Below are 20,651 nucleotides of genomic sequence, written 5' to 3'. Positions count from 1 at the left end.
TGCTATAATCATGGGGGTGCATGTGTCCCTTCAAAACAGCACGCCTGTATCCCTTAGATAAATGCCTTGCATTGCAATTGCTGTGTCGTAGGATAGTTCTCTTTTTAGCTTTTTGAGGAGCCTCCGTACTGTTTTCCAGAGTGGCTGCAGCAGCTTGCATTCCACTATTCATTGTTCCATAGGATGTTCTTCAGTCTACAAGTATTTGTTATCTTTCCAAATTTTTTCTTGTGGTTGATTTAGAGTTTCATAGCATTGGGGTCTGAAACTGTGCACGGTATGATCTCTATCTTTTTGTACTTGTTGAGTACAAGTAAACATAAAATTATTTATGTTTATTTATTTTAGAGAGAGAGAGACAGGGGCAGAGAGAGAGGGAGACACAGAATCCAAAGCAGGCCTCAGGCTCTGAGCTGTCAGCACACAGTCCGACACAGGGCTCAAACTCACAAACCATGAGATGACGACCTGAGCTGAAGTCAGATGCTTAACTGAATGAGCCTCGCAGGCACCCACTTTAGTGAAATTTTAAATGACACCGTTCAAAGTGCACTTGCTACCTTGCAAACTCAGAGAGAGAGAAGAAACTGTGAAGAATCAGGAAGTGGTTAAGAGTTGGCTGCTGAGTTTTACCGTAATTTGGCTTTGGAGGGTTTTTGTTCATTGGGTGAAGTGAGCACAGCATATTTGCCTGCCATTTACCACAGTAGACAGTGGGCCTCTGGGAGCCAAAACTCTTTCTGACCAATGAGCTGGAATTTTACTAGGACTGCCAAGATGAGATTTGCTATTTCAAGGACTAGCAGTTATCTTTTATTTTCACAACTCGGTAATTATCACATCATTCAACTCTGCCCTCCAAGATATGTAGAAAATACCCAAATATAGTTGAGAGAGAAAGGGTGATAGCCAAAGTGTATAATCCTTTCCCTTTAAAAAATATGTTTAAATTATGCTTTATGATTTTTTTTTAATTTTAGTGAGGGGGCATGCAAGTGGGGGAGAGGGGCAGAGGGAAAGAGAGAGAATCTTAAGCAGGATTCACACTCAGTGTGGAGCCCAACACAGGTCTGGATCACATGATCCTACAATCATGACCTGACACAAAATCAAGAATCTAATGCTCAACTGACTGAGCCACCCAGGTGCTCAATAGTCTCTTTCTCTCTGAATGCTGAATAGTAAATTTTCAACGTGAATGGGGGATAAACAGGCATACATACATACATACACCACTAAGAAAGCCATGAGTTGTTAGACATGAACTCTTTTCCATCATCTTTGTCTTCTAGTTATATTCATGCCTCCAAAGTGTTTGTTGATTGCAATGCACAATCTTGCTGTGTGAGGTACAAATTGTTGTGTGATCAGTTTTCCGTGAAAGTCTTTCCTCATATCTGTCTTAACCACAAGGTGCCAATGTTGAATTCGAGGATGTAGAGCTAAGAGCCTTGAGGTCCAATAACTGTCAACTGGAAGTTATATTTTCTGTTGGGGAGAAATCCCCATATGATGGCAATGACTTTGCATTGGTAAGGGAAAGAATACTTTCATGCCTTCATGGTTCTTGCGCTTTTTGTGTCTCACCAAAATCAAGACTGAGGTCACGTGCATGTTTATCAAGCAAACACCTTTTTTTTTTTTCCAGAAAATAAAAACGCCCTGGTAGACAAGTGTGATGCATTGAGGTCTGTGAAAGCCACAAAGGAAGCAAAAGTCAAACAGCTGAAGGAGAAAGCACATAACCTAGAAGAATTCTATGAACGAAGAAAAGTGCCTACAAAAAAGTAAGATGGGGGCGCTTGGGTGGCTCAGTCGGTGGAACGTCCAAATTCGGCTCAGGTCATGATCTCACGGTCCATGAGTTCAAGCCCCATGTCGGGCTCTGTGTTGACAGTTCAGAGCCTGGAGCTTGCTTTCGATTCTGTATCTTCCTCTGGCCCTACCCAACTCGCACTCTGTCTCTATCAAAAAATGAATAAACGTTAAAAAAATTTTAGAAAAGTAAGATGTTCATGTGAGAACTGTCACAAGGACCGTATTGTATGGGAGAACATGGCAGCCAGTAGAGATAATTGTATTTCTTTTGGAACTGGGTCCAGAGTATTTTTGCCCAATGCATTCAGTAGAATTGGACCTTCCCTTCCTACCTTGCTTTCTGTAACGTAACCTGCATTTTCCTTTCTCCTAAGTGCTTGCCACACATTGTGTCATGTTTTGGGGGCGGCAGAGGGAAGGTGCCATCATTAATAACGTTAATACCTGGATCCACTCTGGATCCACCTACACTGTCCTATAGGTTTCAATCGCATCACACTGTTTTGTCACCCAGCAATTAGGTCATTTTTGTTCAGGACCAGACATGGGTCAAAAATGTGTGGGGAAAAAATTGAATTCTCTTGCTGCAGAAACAATGGAAGTTGCTTTCTGGAAAGTGGGTAGGGGTACCAGCAGTACTGGATCCCTGCATCCATTCTGCCAGTGAGATTGCTCACTGCAGGCCCAATCCCTAAGAAAGTCGTTTCCTGTCCCCTGATTTTTCAAGTGTAACTCTTCTGAGTCTTGGCCAAAGCCCGCAGCTTCACTAGGGCTCATCTTTGCTGGCCTCCCCTGAAGTACACTTCTTTACTTCTAAGTCTGTGCCCATAAAGTTGTTCAGCTTCTTTGCCATTCAAGTGTATGCACCCCACATCAATGATGAGTCCTAGGGAGTTTGGGTCCAACTGCCAGGCTGGCTTCGTCCTGGGCTTCCTTCTTCTCCATCTTGGTCTTGTGTGTCTTTGTGGGGTTGTCAGATACTTGGTGCATTCAGTCACATGTTTCCTCCTTTGTACAGTATTTCCTTTTGTTCTCAGGAGGAGATGGGGGACTTTAGAGTCCCTCACTCGTGTTGGAAAGGGAAGTCTTCTCTTCCCTGGAGACTCACCTTTATGTTCGTCCTTCCCACAGCTGGGGTTAGGGCTTGCTCTGTCTCACTGGCATCTTGTTTTTGTTAACTCGTAAGCTCTTTCTGTGAGTGGGTACAGCACCCTGACCACCTCTCTATCTTCAACCCCTTACAACAGAGCCACTACATTACAACCACTCCAGCAAGCATTTGCCCAAGGACTGCCTGAGAGGCCAGAAGGAAATGCATGTGCCTTTCTCTGTCTAGTGCTTTTGTGTCATTTGCTAAGAGATTTTCAATTTTGCATGTGATTCTTGAGTACATCAAGTGTCAAGTTGAAACCATCTCAGTCAACACCACAAAGAAAATGGTCTGAGGGCAACACAGCAACCCAGCCTTGCCAAGCATTGCCTTCTGCTGCCTTCACTATCAATGGAATGAGTCTTGTTAAAGTAGACTTGGCTCCATGAAGTTGAGAGTTTTCCACCTGACATCTCTTTCCTGGAAGTAAACCCAGACTGTGTGACAGTTCATATCAGGTTGTACGTCAGGAGATGAGGTTGTTCTAAGATTGGCCTTTTCAAGGTGGAGGCAGGGGTTGCAGTCCTGAACGCTAGCGATGTCTGGGAGTGAGCTGCAATGTTAGTGAAACCATATTCTGGAAGGTCGTCTTTCAGGTGATTGCCTGTGTCATGGTACAACTTTTGGACTGAGAATCAGGGCTCCCCATGGAGGTGTAAGACTAGTGATGATCCCTTGATTCATCCTAATGGGTACAGTTGGTCAGATACGGTTTTTCACTCACTGATGAAATGAGTCTTCGCCATATCAAACAAAAGACCAACTCTGGGAAGGCACAAAGTACAATGTTATTTGATGACTTTATGATAAAGGAGAGGAAACGAGAACTAGAAAGACAGTTCCAATAGTAGAGACGTGGCAGCAGACAGAAGTTGAATTTTCTTGAACTTAAATGGGGTGTTCACTTCATTTCTCTGATTGGGTTGTCAGTGTGTGCATTTATGGGAGAAGTGGGGGAAGGGATATTTGCATAGGCCTTCAAGAGTGCTGGGAGGTAAAAAGGGAGAACCTCTGGACCTTGGTCCTGACTGTGTATGTAACTTTCCCATCTTAGGAAGCTGAAAATGACACTGTGAACTGGCGGCAAAGAAGAATCAGCTAGCAGCTGCAGGTAAAATTTGAAAGTAGCTACAGAAGGGGCGCCCGGGTGGCTCAGTCGTTTAAGCGTCCAACTTCAGCTCAGGTCATAATTTCACAGTCCGTGAGTTCGAGCCCCGTGTCAGGCTCTGTGCTGACAGGCCAGAGCCTGGAGCCTGTTTCAGATTCTGTTACATCTCTCTCTGTCCCTCCCCCGCTCATGCATGTGCTCTCTCTCTCTCTCTGTCTCAAAAATAAATAGACATTAGGGAAAAAAAAGAAAATAGCTACAGAAGAAATAAACAAGTACAAGTGAGTTCAGCTAGTAATTACCAGGAGCTCATGAAACCGCTGTTCATTTTTTGGTTTTTAATCTTTTTGAAAAGTTTAAAGTCAACATATGCATAGAGTATTAACAGATAAAAAAGGTAAGTTTTAGAAAGAATAAAATAATTAAGTTTCTAAACATTTGCAGATCTCAAGTAGTGACCAGACTGTGTGGAAACTTTGTCCATGCTAACATTCCTCGGGGGTGGTGTCAATTGTCGTCATCTGTAGGAAAGCAGTGTGTCGTACAATGAATCATACCCATCAACGTGGTAGTGCCATTTCATGGCCCTCGTCTTTGCAACCCTGGGAAACATGGTGAGGATATAAGTTATAGAAGAATAGATCTTTATGATAAAAGACACTTGTCACATGATGAGTTAGAGAAAGATTGAAAATGGGAAGGAATTCTATGAACTCTGAACCCTACAGGCATGGGATAATGAGTAAGGAAAGGATGTGACAATAGCTTTGATCCTACTGTACATTGATAATCATGGGCAAAGTGTTTCATGTGTAAGAATAAATTGTATCAGGGGACAGATATGAGGTTGGTGGGAACGTGGGCAGCTTATTTAAAATCATACCCAATATTGGGCCTTATCTGACAAGAGCAATTGTAACTCACAGGCAACAAATTGAACAAACACGGGAACAGCTGCAGCAGGCAGAGCTCACCTTTAGATACCAGGTAACCTGAGTTCTGCCTGACATACTGAACCCTTAGCACCTCATGCGGGTGAGTGTAGTGGCCCTTGGAATCCCTAACCACGGGCTTTTCCTTGTTGGCTTTTTCCGCTTGCAGTTCACGAGATGAATGCTCAGGACAACTAGGCAAGTGTTTTCTTGTTTCCTCCTCTTTCTTTGGTGCACAGTGTGCCACCACCTTCCGACTGAAGGTGGATGTGTTTTTTCTCCCCCGGATCAAGACTCAGATCTGGGACAGGGAGATGGCGGAGCAGGGCAGGGAGGTCGCTTACTTGAAATACAGGTGTGGTCATTTGACTTGGGTGTTTCCAGGGATGACGCCTGCACTGTTAGTTGTCTAGTAGACGACGTGGTGTTGCAACTCTTATAGAAGTCCATTATTTTTCTGTATCCAAGACTGGACGGGATGGAAGCAAAGAGGCTGCCTGAGGGATACACGAGGCAGAAACCAATCACTGCAAGAACCCTCCAAGGCGAGGTAAGGAGCACGTTGTGATGTGCTGCAGTCCAATTTCTGCTGTGCAGCCTGTTCCTGTGTGGTCTGGAAAGAATCACACGCACTAAGGACGGCAGGTGGTCTGAAGGGGTGACAGAAGGGTGTTCTCCTCTGGTGCCGCAGACAATGAGGCACTTGTCCCTGTGACTGGTGGAGCTCATGCCCCTCCTCTGACGGTGACCCTCCCACCTCCTCTAGCATCCCCCTGTCTGAAGAGCCTGGAAACTTTCTTCCCACCCGGACACAATGTGAAGACTTTAGTTTATTTGAGGAGAAGGTCATTTATTCACTAGTTTGAAAAGTCTTTCTTTTGGTGTGTTTTGGGAACTGTAGCCCTACATCCGTCCACTCAAGTTCCATAAAGCTTAGCTTAGTCCTCTGATGGTATCAGTGCAACTCTGCAGCTCCACTGCTAACTTCTGACAGTTTTCCTTTTCTCAATAGTGTCAAATTAGTCTTTCCTTATATACTAACTGCTCTCATGTGGAAGGCAGCTTGTAGATAAGCTGGGAGATTGAACAATTTGCCTGAAGAAATGCACCCTTCTTGAGGACTCATTGAGGCTATACACCAAACCAGTGTTCTCAATGTTATTCTTTTTTGTTAAGTTTATTTATTTTGAGAGACGCATAGACAGAATGCCAAGCAGGCGTCACACTGTCAGTGAGGAACCCAACGCTGATCTTGAATTCACAAGTTGTGAGATCGTGACCTGAGCCAAAATTAAGAGTCGGATGCTGAATCCAAGCATCCTCAGACTAATTCCTGATCTGTAATGAAATCGTGATTTCCCATGATGTATACTGAGAAAACTGTTTTACTGGTGAATTCTAAATTGCTATTTGCACCTGACCTGTCCACAGTTATGTGATTAATTATGAAACAACATGAACTAGGGCACCGTGAGGTCTTTATCACGGTTCTCCCCCTTAACCTTGGGGGTCACCTGAGGCATTTGGGATACCCTCTGCCTCTGGTGAGGGACCTGACTGTAGGGAAAAGTTTAAGATATTTGAGGAATGAGTTGAGGGATTGTTTTCATTCCGCACAGTCCTCTGAAAGCAGAATAAACCTCTGTCCCTTCTAGGGTCTTTAGTAAATCGAGAAACTGCTGAAACCTCTGTGGGTTACAGCGGCTCTGACTGTACCAAGAATGCAGACAAGGGCAAGGTAAATGCCGGGGCCATGCTCAGTTGTAACTCTTTTGGGAAACCCTCATCTTTATGTACAGTACGCTCTCCCGGCCTTGTCTCGTTTTGCGTGTTGTGTGATATGTCTGTTTGTTGCTTCTCAATTTTTAGTCTGTCAGCTTTCTGTGGTAAGTTTAGAAGCCAAAAGCGCTTAGAGACTGAGTACCTTAAGGTTTTTCCGTGAGGTTCAGGAAATAATGAGAGGAGGATGACTGCACACTCCAAACAGATGTCTCCCGGCCTGGGTGATCCTTTCCAGACCTCACCTCTGTGGGAACAGTGTGGCTGCTGTGTCTTCCTTTCTTGATTCTGGCTAGGAGATGAACCTGTTAGAAACGACATCATGACTCCAACTTTCTATTATGTGCCCTGTGCCATTTAGAGTGGTCACAGAGAAAGCCAATATCATCACTCATCACCTGTCCGTCTTTGTCGGTAAATGACTTGTCTGGAATCCTCCAGCTATACCTTAGGTAAAAACAATTTGCACACTGTGTCCTTCAATTGTGTTTCTATGAGCAGTTGCTGGTTGTGTCCCCAGTCACTGTTAGAGCTGATATAGTCTCATGACACATACCAGTTTTATACCAAAACACTTGCGTGAAATCTGTTATGTGAAATTCTCCCTCTTTTTTTCCATTGCACATAATGACTCTGTGTCCTGTCGTATGCTTAAAGTCAGAATTCCCTATGAATTAAGATGAACACATCTGAGCTTTGTAGACATTCACCACAAGTAACTCGTTCTTCACAGAAGACTCTCCTTCCCCTGCAAGATTCCAGGCATCCTCCACTGCCCACAGGTCTCCGAGGCCTTTGACAACACTTCAAGAGGGAAGACTCCTTTCTCAGGGAGAGGAGCAGAGGAGGCACAGTGAGGGTCCGGCTGCAGAATATTTTGCCAGGAGTGGCTGTGATTCCATGAGCAGAATATGAGCCATTTGTTCCCACTCATTTTTTGTGTGTTCTTAATATAGCAAAAGCAGAGCATCTGGAGTTGGCGTAGAGGAGGGATGCAGGGTGAACCTGGACATCGATGGCTGCCTGTCTGGAGAATGCTACTTCATTAATCTGTAATTACTTCTGTTAACCCGTTAGGACAGGACCGTTGCCATTTTCTTCCACAGACGTGGGCAGTGATGTGTGGTGGCAGTAGGTTAACCTCTTGCATCTACTACCCCAAGCTGTAGGTGCTATCCAGTGGCAGGGACAGAGTTTTCAGGTACTGATGCTACTCTCTTGGATCCTGGTGGCAGAGAAGGTGGCAGGTGCTGACACACTCTTCTCTGGGTTACAGCTGCTTTTGGTATTGGTTCTCTTGTCTGACATATGGCTGTAGCTGTCACTTCTGTTCTGCAGGGCAGTCTGGATCCTGGGGACCTCCTCCGTTAACTGGATGATTCTGCATGCCCCACCCCCATGGACTATTAGGCACGTCGACCTCCTGAACCTTGGTGGCCCTGGGGCCACCCGGAACCCCTCCACCTGCAACACTTGGTAAGATGATCTGAGCACTAGGAGTTGACTTGTAAAACACACTCACCTTATTTTGTTGCTGTTAGGTCCTGGGCCAAGGTGCAGAGGCGGTACCACAGACCATTGTGATGCAAGGGGAATGTGTCTGCTGCCATTACCACAATCCTCAAGTTGCTCAGGATCTCATCTTCGTCTTTTCCCCCACCATGGGTTGGTACAGGCGTCTCTTATAGAGAAGGAATGGGGCCGTATGCAGAAAATCAGACATAGCGCTTCAGCAGAAATGCCCTGTACACAGTCCACGTGCTGGGATCTGTGAGGCATGAGGCACAACGTAATGTATGTCCATTTAGTTGTGCCCCCAGCCATCCATAGTTGTTTGATGAGTGATGAATACATCTGAGTCAGGGCTTTTAGGAGTCTTCATCAAGTTATAAGGGATGGTTCTTCAAGTTCTTTTTGGGTATCACCAGAGGCATGTGGGACACCCTGTGCATGTAATTTGGGATCTCACTGGGACAAAGAGTTTAAGTTGTCAGAAGTATGAGGGGAGGGTGTTTTGTTTTGTTTTTGACCTCCAAACAGTCTACTCAAATCAGAATAAACCTGCATCCCTTCTGGGGCTTTTTGCAGGTCCAGAAGTAGATGTCACAACCAAGAGTGACATCGACACTGGCTCTGCCAAAACTGCCGAGAAGCACAAAGTAAATGCTGTGGCCATTTTCAGTTCTAAGTCTTTACGGACCGCCACATCTTTCTGTACAGGACACTCTCCTGCCATTGTCTCTGGTTTGTGTGTCGTATGGTCTGTCTGCTGTTCCCCCCCCCCCCAAATGCAAAACATTTACTGCCGAGTCTACGGGCTTCCCTATTTCCCAGCTGGCATGTTTTTGTGGTAACTTGAGCAGCTAAGCATGCCTAAAGGTGGGGGCCATAGGGCTTTTCTAATGTGTTCCAGGAATAAATCAAGGAGGATGACACCACACTCCACTTGGAAGTCTCCTACCTTGCCTCATTCTTTGTGGATCTCCTCAATGTGGAATCTTTGCTCTTGCTGTGTCTTCCTCTCCTGTTTCCTTCTATTGAGGATTTTAACGTACTCAGAAAAATCTGTGGGTATCGTTACAATTTGAAAATGCGAACTGCCTTCACTCCAATTTATATTTTTGTATGTGTCCTTTAGAATGTAAATTTCATACCCATCAGCATTTTGGTAAACATGCTGTCCAGAGTCCCTTCAGGTGTGCCCTGGGCACAAATATCTGAAATATAAGAGGTGGCATATCAGTCATGGAAAACATGCACTGGAACTTAAGTTGTGAAGAGAAAAAATCCAAAATTACCTGTGTGGCAAGTCCCCACGGTGTCCTTCACTTGTATTCACATGAGCACATTCTCTCGTGTCCTGTGTCACAGGTACAGCTAAAACATGGAAACTTACACCAGACATCAAAGTGCATTTGTGTTAATTTTGTCTTTTAGAATTTCAGCTCATTTTTCCAGAGGACACAATTACCCTGCAAAGTGTACTGCACTTAAGCTGAGAAGTACCTCCGAAGTAAAATAACTTAGCTGAACCCAACTAACAGGTATAGGTTACCTGTTTCTCTAAGAGCACACTTTCCCAGGTCCTCTGCAGGTCCTCAGGATCCCCATCTCCCCATGTGTCTCTGTGCCCATGGATAGCACTTCCAGAGAGGAGGAGACCCCATTGTCGGGACAGAAGTAGATTGGGCACAGGCAGGGGCTTAGAGGCAGAGCTTTGAGCCATGAGGGCTATGATTCCATGTGTGGACACTGGTATTGTCATTCCTTCTCATTCTGTAGTTCTTCATATACACAATAAACAGCCTTTGTGGTGAGGGGGATGAAGGGGGGAGAGTGATCCTGGACACAGATGTCTTCCTAGCTGGAATATGCTACCTTTTTAATGTGGTATTCAGTCTATAAATCTTGGAGAAAAAGGGCCCTTGCCGTTTCTATGTTTCCAGACACGTGGGGACACTAGTTGATCCCAATCACATCCATTCCCCACCCCAAAGCTGTAAGTGGAACCCAAAGTGTGGGTAGAGATTTTGGCGCTGATGTTGCCCTCTTGGAGCCTGGGGGTGGGGAAGCTAGTAGGATATGAGCACTGCTGCTTTGGGTTTCTGCTTTTTCCTGGTGTTGGTGCTCTGTTCTTTCCTATGAACATACCTCTCATTTCTTTTCCGCAGGCTATTTTGTATGCAAGAGTCCTGGTCCTTTCCCAGGATTGCCTTGCAGGCTGTGCCCCGTGGACCACCCTTCACCACCAGTCATGGGCTATAGGCCACATCCCCCTCCTCCACCTACTCTATTTGTTAAGATGACCTGAACTGGCTGAGTGGCTGGTAAAGTATATTCATCTTCTTCATGATTGACTTTGTGGCAATGATGTAGAGACGGTTGTGAGTCTTGGCAATCCAACTACAAACTGCCTGAGGACACTGTAGCATATCTCAAGTTTCTCAGGACATACATACAATGGGCAGTGGCATGTCCCTATAATACAGTGAGCTATACGTTTCTCTTGTCAAATGAAAGAGGAGTTTTTACACAAAAGCAGACGTATCAGCAGTACTGGTGCATATGTTGGAGACACAATGTGTTGGGTTCTGTAATGAATGAGGTGCACCCCTAACTTTTAGAGCATCAGGTGTCCTGTGTGACAGAGGGACATTCATTAAACGATGCAGACCTGGTGATCACCAACATGGAAACACCAGTGAGGATCCAGGGCAAAACCAGGGGAGCCTTGAATCATATAGGAATAGAAGGGAAGTTGAGCACAGTAAGCAGAGTTTGAGGAGGTGCAGAGGGGAGGGTGTTGGGGTCAGTGAGATGCAGTTGGAGGTCATTCCAGCCACAGCCTGAGCAGGGAGTGTGAGGTCCATACGGAACTGCTATGTGGGATCGCTCTCAGTGCAAAGTGCACGCAGGTAATCACCTAAAAAGATTCTCGTCTCCCTGCATTTTCCTGAAGGTTCTGGATATTTGTGGGGGGAAAAGAGCCCTGGATATATGAGGTATTTAACTTGGTCTTATGAAAATACTGTATGCCCAAGTTCATATCCCTCAAGAGACTAAAAGTGGGGACAGGGTCTAGATCAGCTGAGTCATCCTACAATTCAGGGCTGGCCAGATGACACCACTGCTGGACCCCTGTCATCACCCTGACTACAGCTTTGCATCTCCTCAAACTTCTCTCACAATATTATGACAGCTGTGTTATCTGTGAAAACAGGGGTAATATTTCTTTCTAAGAACAAGAGAAAAAGAAGACATTCAGTGCATAAAGCGTCTGCAAAATCTCTGGGAACGGTCCCCTCACGCTTCTCACAGTTTCAATTAAGATATCGCCACACAATGATCCTCCAAAAAAGATGGTCACGGGAGTTCATTAAACTAAGACTGTTAACAACTCAGCCCAGGGAGTGGGAATCACTGTTTTAAAAAATAAGACAATGTCCCTCGTTTTTCTATTAGAATTCGGGCCCTGTCACACAATGAAAGAGAAGATAATTATGAGAATGTGTACATTCAGAGACCTAGATCTGAAGACAATCATTTTCTATTACACATAGTCTCACAGATGCAGCCGCACACTAAAGTGCTCATCTGAGGCCACAGATAAACTACAGAAGACAGAATGCATGTAGGAAAACATAAGATCACAGGGGAATAAACCAAAATCTCTTTGCCTTATAGGACAACTCTTTTGAAATTGAAGAGGACTGTGCACGGTGACAGACAATCGTGTTTGCATATACATTGTAAGAAGGTGTCAGATCTACCTGAATGCTTTCCCTGCCCATCCTGTCCCCTCCACTTTGTCCTTCCTACTGTCCCCTAATCTACGTTTCATCGTTTTGTCTCTGTGCCAGCGTCTGCTTCTAGGGCCATCTACTCTCGCTCCCCATTGAGTGCACACAGTGGGGTTCCTGTACACACAGGTAACAAAGTGCCAGAAATGGTGGTGAGGGAGGATAGAAGCAAGATCACCCTTTGTGCGGGGGAGCCTGAGGGAGTTTTCCGGGGCGATGGGAACTACCTATATCTAGATTGATGGGGTGCTTATGCTCAATTATTTTGGAAATATTCCCTGACTCCATGGTGCCTTGGGGTCAGACAGGTATCTGTCCTTAGGAAATGGCTGAGTTCTAATGGTGGAGAAGGATGAGGGACCAGCAGTGACTGTGGTAGAGGAGTAAGGGTCAGACCCACGCCCAGGATGCCAGGTCTCCACAGACAGCACCAAGTGTAGGAGGATTCTGAGGAGCAGAGATTTCTTGATCAGACCCATGGACTACATAATCCTCCTGTAGCTTCCTCACTGAGCGATGGCTAGAGCCGAGGCCAGCAGCTGGAGGACACCTGATCATGGCTGGAGTGGAGCAGTGGGCCTGGGGGATTGAGTCAGGGAAAGGGCCAGGCAGAAGGTAGTGACAGGGAGTTTGAGAGACAAACGGAAGAGAAGAGAAGGGACCCTTCTCTGCTGACTTCACCTACATTTCTGTGTGACCAAAACGAGACCCTTGTCTCCCACGGAAGGGAAGAGGGCTGGCAAAACACCGAGTGACATACTCAGCTCAAGTGCCCAGGGTATCTGCCTTGCTCTTGAGTACCTAACACAGGAAGCACGTGCTTTCTGTTACCATTGGAACTGCAGCTCGTACCATTCAGTGAAAATCAATCCAATTATGCATCCCTCAGCATTAAAGTACTCCAACAAAATTAAGTGAACAGACTGAAAGATACAAGGCAGGATAAAGTCCAAAGGTAGAGCGATGGCAATACTTACGGGAATACAGTCTATCCGAAAAGGAGGTAGGTACCCTAGTGCAGGCCTCAGCCACCTGGGCAATATCTGAAAATGTTAAAAAAAAAAAAAAAAGTCCTTACTCCAAAAGCAACATTAGCTCTAGACACAAAGGGATCATGATTAAGGTTTAGAGAGCAACCATAGGACTTCATGGTGCTGTATCCATGAGATCAAGTTTCATCAAATTATACCCTTTAAGTTGAGGCTCTTTGTTATATGTAAATTATACCTCATTAAAGAGAGTTTCAAAACATAAAATGCTAGAAGCAAATGTGGGAACGTTCCTTTCTAATCCTGAAGTGCAAGGGTGAGATGAGTCTGTCTGCCCATGTCTCAAAAATCCAAAATAATACACTTAAAAAATTAATAATAGCAGAGTAAGCAGACCCTGAGCTCACGCTGTCCCATGTTTTCAACTGCATAACATCCACATCCAAGTCCATGAACCAGAGAGGGATCCAAGACTGGCACAACAAACTCCGCACCTAAATAGAAGCTGCAGCAGGAAGGTTAGGAAGGTCCGAAAGTTGGAGGCTGGCTGCCTGCAGAAGGAGCAGAGAAAGTGAGCCCTCACACGAGGGAGCTGACACAGGAAAGACTAATCTCCATAACATTTGGCAGTAAAACCCAGAGGGGCTGAATTCCCTTGAGTTTAGATCCTGGCGCTTTGGAGGTCAGCTGACCCAGCACCGGGTGATCCAGAAGGATGAGTGATAGCCAGGTCCCTGCCTGTGTAGAGACGCAACGTAAACATGGCATTTCACACAATGCTTAGGCCACAGGAGACACATGTGTTCATGCTGATTCTTGATTCTTGACTCAGCTGGCCTGCCTGGGTCCCACTGACACCACTGAGAGCAAGCAGAGCCCACAACAGACACGCAATCAGTGCAGACCCCTGCACTGAAAGGAAAAGTAACCCAGACACAACAGCAGGGAGTGAGCAATACCCATACGCTATCCTCCTGAAGGTCCAGGTCCTATAAATGGAGACGTGCACTGCTGAGGACTCCAGGACCTCTTTTTCATACTGTCGTTAATTTCAAGATCAAAAGGCACAGCGACTTTCTTAACACAGAGAAATAGAGCCAGAGAGACAGACAAAATGGACACACAGAGATGTTTAGCCACAATGAAAGACCTAGTCAAAGCCACAGCCAGAGATCTAAGCCAAAGAGATATAAGTAACATACCTGATACAGAATTTAAAGCAATGATCATAAGGATACTCACTGGAGTTGTGGAATGAGTAGAAGAGTGAGACCCCTGACAGAGTTAAGATATAACACAGTTAGACACCGAGGACACAATAAAGGAGAAACATGCTTGCTGGAGTGAACAGAGGGATGGAAGAAGCAGACGAACAAATTAGTGACCTCGAAGACGGAGTGGTGGAAATTAATCACATTGAACCAAAGAGAGAGAACAGAATTCTGCAACGTGAGATGAGACTAAGGGAACTCAGTAACTACAGGAAAGATAATAGTATTCGTATTGTAGGAGTCCAGAAGGAAGAGAAAATGGGGAAGAAAATTTATTTGAGGAAACAATAGCTGAAAACTTCCCTAATTGGGGGAGGGACACAAACATCCACATCCAGGAGACTAGAGAACTCCCATCAAAATCAGGCCAACACACAAACTTTTGTAAGCAAACTTACAAATTAGGGTGAGAATAAAGAAAACTCGTAAAAGCAGCAAAACAGTCCTTAACTTAGAAGGGAAGACCCATAAGGCTAGCTACATATTTCTGAACAGAAACTTGGCAAGCCAGAAGTGAGTGACATCACATATTCAAAGTGCTGAATGGAAAAATCAGCAGCCAAGAATACTCTATTCAGCAAGGCTATCTTTCAGGATGAAGGAGACACAGACTTTCCCAAACAAAACCTAAAGGAGTTTGTACCACTAAACCAGTCCTGCAAGAAATATTAAGAGGGATTCTTTGAGTGGAAAGGGGAGACCAACAGTGACAGTATAGAGGTAGAAGACAAATTCAAGTAAAAAATGAACATTTCTGGAAAAAAAATCAGTTAAAGTACTCAGAGAAATGGATTTGAAATATAATAACATCTGCCAAAAACCTAGGGAGGAGAAAGTAATGGGTTCAAAGGTAAATGACCATCAACTTAATACAAACTGCTAAATGCAGAAGAGGTTCTATAAACACCTAACAGTAGCCAAATCCTAAAACCAGTCATACATATGCTAAGAATAGAGATAAGGAAATCAAAATATATCACTAAAGAAAATAAGCAATACATGAAAGAAAGGCAAGAAAGGATCAGAGAAAGTCACTAGAAACCACAACAAAACAGGCAATAAAATGGCAATACATATATACATATCAATCAATTTTGTGGGAAATGGAGTGAATGCTCCAATCTAGAGATGTAGGGAGTAAGAACGGATGAAAAAACAAAACAGATTCAGATGCCTACAAGTGACCCACTTTACACCTCAAGAATGATAGTGAGGATAGAGAAACATCACACAAATGAATGTCAAAAGAAAACTGGAGTAACAATACTTGTATCAGAAAAAAATACACTTAAAAAAGTACATAACAAGAGACAGAGGAGGACAGTCTATAACAGTAAATGGTACAATCCAAAAAGAAGATATAACAACTGTAAATATATCCCACAATTGAGTGGGATTTGTTCCCAAGCTACAAAGGTGGTTCAATATTCGCAAATCAATCAATGTGATACAATACATCAACAGGAGAAAGGATAAGAACCAGATGATCGGGGCATCTGGGTGGCTCATCCTTTAACAGTCTGAAATCAGCTCGGGTCATGACTTCATGATTCCTGAGTTCATGTCCCACGTCAGACTCTGTGCTGAAAGCTCAGATCCAAGAGCCTCCTTCGAATTCTATGTCTCCCTCTCTCTCTGCCCCTCCCCTGCTCACGCTCTGCCTCTCTCAAAATTAATAAACATTAAAAGAAAAGAACCATACAGTCCTTTCAATACATGCAGAAAGGAACATTTGCAAAGTACAGCATCCGTTCATGCATGTAACCCCCTAAAGTAGGTTTAGAGGAAACATACATTAACGTCATAAAGGTTAACTATAAAAACCCTGCAGTTATAATCAACCTTAATGGGGAAAATCTGAGCGCTTTTCCTGTAAGGTCATGAAGAAGACAAGGATGTTTCCTCATACCACTTTTAGTAAACAAATTCCTGGAAGTCCTAGCCACATCCAGCAGACAAACGAAACGAAACGATTTGCAGATTACATGACACTATATATAGAAAACCCTAATGAGTGCACCCAATAACTGTTAGAACTGATAAATGAATTCAGCAATGTCACAGGATACAAAATCATTGTACAGAAATCTGTTGCATTTGTAGACAATATGGAAGCAGTAGAAAGAGACATTAAAGAAAACAGTCCCATTTACAGTCATACGCCAAAAATAAGATATCTATGAATAAATCTAACCAAAGTGGTGAGCGACCTATACTCAGAAAAGTATAAAACAGTGATGAAAGAAATTCAAGATGACACAAAGAAATGGAAGGACATTCCGTACTCATGGATCAGAAGTACAAATATAGTGAAAATGTCCATACTTCCCAAAGCAATTGACAGAATTAATGGAATTTCCATCAAATTACCGACAGCAGTTTTCACAGAACAACAGTCCTAAAATTTGTATGGAACTAGAAAAGACCGCAATATTCAGAGTAAACAATCTTTATGTGAAGTGATAATTATGGATGGCACTATGCCTCTGGATCTTCTGCTCCAAAACACAATAACTCTGGCTTAAGCATTTGAACAAACGTTAGGCATATCCCAGCCAAGGATCATTCTACAAAATACATTGTACCAACGTACCCTCAAAACTTTGCACCTTATGAAAAATATGGAAAAATCTAAAAATCATCATGGCCAAGTGGAGCCTAAGGAGACAGGATGACTGTAATGTGGCAGCTGGGATGAGTCTGGGCTAGGAGAGGTTAAAACCGAAGCAATCTGAATACAGATATAAACTTTACTTCATACTACCATATCTCTTTGATACCTTGATTGTGATCATGTACCAACCATTATGACATCAACAGTGAGAAAACAGTCTGATGTATGTGGATACTCAGTATTATCTTCCCAATTTTTTTTGGTAACTAGAAACCCATCATGAAAGAATAGATTATTAGTAATCATGGTTTTTCTACACATAAGATTATATAACCAGTTCCAGTATTAGTTACTAGTGATGGCCATGTACCTATTCTTGTTGTTCTTACTATTGTTTAATTTAAATAACAGCATTCATGGTACAGAAAACTGAATGCATGATAAACACTTCATAGAAATATCTAGCTTTACATATTTTAAGATAATAACGTATGTATATAACACTCTATTATGTGGTATGTAAATTAAGTGTTTTTCTGATCTTGAACGAGCATGTCATTGAATGGCTTTCCATAAAGGTGGTTATGCTAGATCATGAATGAGTCTCAGATTTTACAGGATGTACGTCACATCATGCCTGAACATTGTCAAAAATAAAAACATACACGCAGACAGATGAAGCATTGTGACTGGCTCACTTATTGTAAAGAACCCTTGCTTTAATATTTTCACGTATACTTTTAGCAGGAATATAAGAGAATCAAATATTTCCAAATCAAAGAGATATTCAAAGACTGGAAGAACGATAGGGAGTTCAAAGGGTTTCAGAAGGATAAGATGTGACCATGAAGGGGGAGTCACAGGCAAGCAGCTTTCTCTGGTCCACACTGACATGTTTGCATGAGGATATGTGACTTGCCAAAGGGTAAGTCCCAGAAGTACCAGAGGGAAAGACAACGCTTTAGGGCGGGGTGACGTGGAAAGGGTGCTTCTGTGCCTAAGAGATGGGTCAGCAACCTGGCTGGGGGTCCCTGCGTCAAAGACTTCAAAAGGCCAGCAGTAACCTATACTCACAAAGATCTTAGTAACATAGATCAAAGTAACTTAGAGCCACAAAGATCTTAGAGCCACAGAGTCGACCTTCAACTATGATTAGGAGATGGTCAGAGTTTCACAGGATATGATCTTTGAGCCGGCAGTAGATGGCTAAAATATTATTTAGGGCTATACATTTAATGAAAAAAAATGTATGTGTAAAAATTTGGGTTTGGAATGTTAAGAAAAATCACAGGCCCATCATGGAGTTACTTACGTTAAGGCCACATGTCACTAAACCTAATTTCATTCCTGCAGGAATGTAACCTTTCACCGGTCAGCAAATAATTTCCTAGTCAGTACTGGAAATTTAACTGATAGATCCCTGCCATTCCCCTCAGAGAGGCAGTCTTGCCTAAATAAGGTATTCCATGCCACTTGTTTTTTTTTAAGTTTATTCAAGTTAGAGACAAAGAGAGCACATGCAAGAGAGGGGCAAGACAACAGGGAAAGAGAGAATCCCACAACCAAGAGGTCATGATCTGAGCCAAGATCAAGAGTCAGACACTTAACCAAGCCATCCAGGCACCCCGAGAATGTGGAGTTTCAAAGGTTAGCAGTCTTGGCTGGGATACAGCCATGATGGCACTGGCCTACTCCTGAAAAGAAGGCAGCCAACAACTTGCAGTCAGATGGCATTGAAACAGTGATCTGTACAACACCTGGTGCACACACTGGAGAGATTATACACTGATCGGGGAGAACATCCCTGAGAAGCAGTGTTCACAATGAGGGGACAAAGAGCTAGGACAGGTGGGCTGCGTGGCACCATTTCCCTGTTCTGCACACCTCCCCCCCAGCAAAAAAAACACAGAGCCATATGCTGGAAACAAGGCAATCCCCACACTGGGTGCCTAAGCTGCTTACACCAACCCCAACTTCCTGGGTTCTGGCGAGACTGGCCTAGGTCACTGAAGCTTGCCTCTGTCGCAATGGACCTGGCCCATTCCCCAGAACACCAGTGGAAGCCCATGACCAGACCACCTCTCTTGACCAGACAGTTATGCTTCACTTCTAGTGGCAATCGTTTCAAGTCTCATTTAACAAGCAGATCGGAGCAGACCTAGATAAGTCTCACCACATTGTGGCCAAGGACCATACATTGCTCATACAACTGGCTTGAAGGATAGTGCAGCCAGAACATAAAACAGTGCATGCAACACACACCACAGACACTCCGTGATGTGCCAGGCCCTGGACACTTGATGATCTCCTCCTCATAAAGCCATTCATCTCAGAGGCAGGTAACATAATGAGCTTTGGTAACAGAGAAAGCAAATACTCAACCAAAATGCCAAGACAAGAGGAATGCATCCCAAATGAAAGAACAAGATAAGGTCGTGGCCAGGGACATGGAAGGAACACTTCCAAACTCATTCTATGAGGCAGGTATGGCCTTGAGTCCAAACTGGACAAAGACCCCACCAGAAAGGAAAACTACAGACCAATTTCCCTGATGAACCTGGATGCAAAAATTCTCAACAAAAAGTAGCAAACCGGATCCAACAATACATAAAAAGGATTATTCAGGACAGTGAGGTGGATTTTGTTCCTGGAATGCACAATAGATTCAATATCTGCAAATCAACTGATGTGATACATCACATTGATAAAAGAAAGGATAACAACCACATGATCCTCTCCATAGATGCAGAATAAACGTTCGACAAAATGCAGCAGCATCCTTTCGTGGTGAAAAAAAAAAAAAAAAAAAAAAAAAAAAACCTCATGAAAGGAGGGATAGAAGTATCATGCCTCAACATGAGAATATCCAGATATGAAAGTCCCACAGCTCATATCATCTTCAATGGTGAAAAACTGAACACGACGGGGATATCCACTCTCAGCACTTTTATTCACCATACTGTTGGAAGTCTTAGCCTCAGCAATCAGACATCAAAAAGAATACAAGGTGTCCAAGTTGGCAAGGAGGAATCAATCTTTCCCTGCTCACAGACGTGATACTCTCCGTGGAAAATCCAAATGACTCCACCAAAAAACTTCTAGGATTGATACAGGAATTCAGGAAAGTATCAGAATATACAATCAATATGCAGAAGTTGATTGCATTTCTATACACCAGTAATGAATCAACAGAGAAATCAAGGAATTGATGTCATTTACAACTGCACTGAAAACCATAAAATACCCAGGGATAAACCCAACCAAAGAGGGAAAAGATCAGTACAGTTAAAACAATAGAGGGTCTCCTGAGTGGCTCAGTCGGTTAAGTGCCATCTTCGGTTCTGGGCATGATCCTGCATTTGTGGGATTGAGTCCCTTGACGGGCTCTGTGCTGACAGCTCAGAGTCTGGAGCCTGCCTCAGAGTCTGTGTCTCCCTCTCTCTCTCTGCCCTCCCCCCCCCCACACACATGCGCTTTCACTTGCTCGCTCACTCTCTCAAATATAAATAAACATTAAAAAAATTAAAAGAACAAACCATACAACGTCTATAAAAGAAGTTGAAGAAGACACAAAGAAATGAAAAAAAAATCCCATGCACATGGATTAGAAGAACAAATATTGTTAAAATGTCAATACTACCCAAAGCAATCGACAAATTCAATGTAATTCCTATCAAAATAACACCAGCA

At 43.7% G+C, this 20,651-nt stretch overlaps 1 long non-coding RNA gene across 13 annotated transcripts in view; it reads right to left on the bottom strand.

The window, feature by feature from the left end:
* Positions 1 to 4,399: 4,399 nt before the first annotated feature.
* The window catches only part of LOC109497123, a 115,666-nt gene continuing 99,414 nt past the window's right edge, over positions 4,400 to 20,651 (bottom strand). For 5 of the 13 annotated variants that reach the window (XR_006593663.1, XR_006593664.1, XR_006593661.1 and 2 more), the window contains 7 exons: positions 13,065 to 13,130; positions 9,586 to 9,678; positions 9,249 to 9,504; positions 8,310 to 8,468; positions 6,933 to 7,092; positions 5,353 to 5,621; positions 4,400 to 4,678 (listed from right to left, as the gene is read on the bottom strand). This is a non-coding gene — a long non-coding RNA (uncharacterized LOC109497123). Of the gene's footprint in view, positions 4,679 to 5,352; positions 5,622 to 6,932; positions 8,013 to 8,309; positions 8,556 to 9,248; positions 9,505 to 9,585; positions 9,679 to 13,064; positions 13,131 to 20,651 lie in introns of all 13 variants that reach the window. The other 8 variants (XR_006593662.1, XR_006593655.1, XR_006593654.1 and 5 more) reach the window with 8 other exon arrangements.

Source organism: Felis catus, unplaced genomic scaffold (assembly GCF_018350175.1).
Source record: "Felis catus isolate Fca126 unplaced genomic scaffold, F.catus_Fca126_mat1.0 Un_scaffold_42, whole genome shotgun sequence".
NCBI lineage: Eukaryota > Metazoa > Chordata > Mammalia > Carnivora > Felidae > Felis > Felis catus.
Note: the sequence above shows the minus strand (reverse complement) of the source record. Positions and strands in the feature narration are given on the sequence as shown.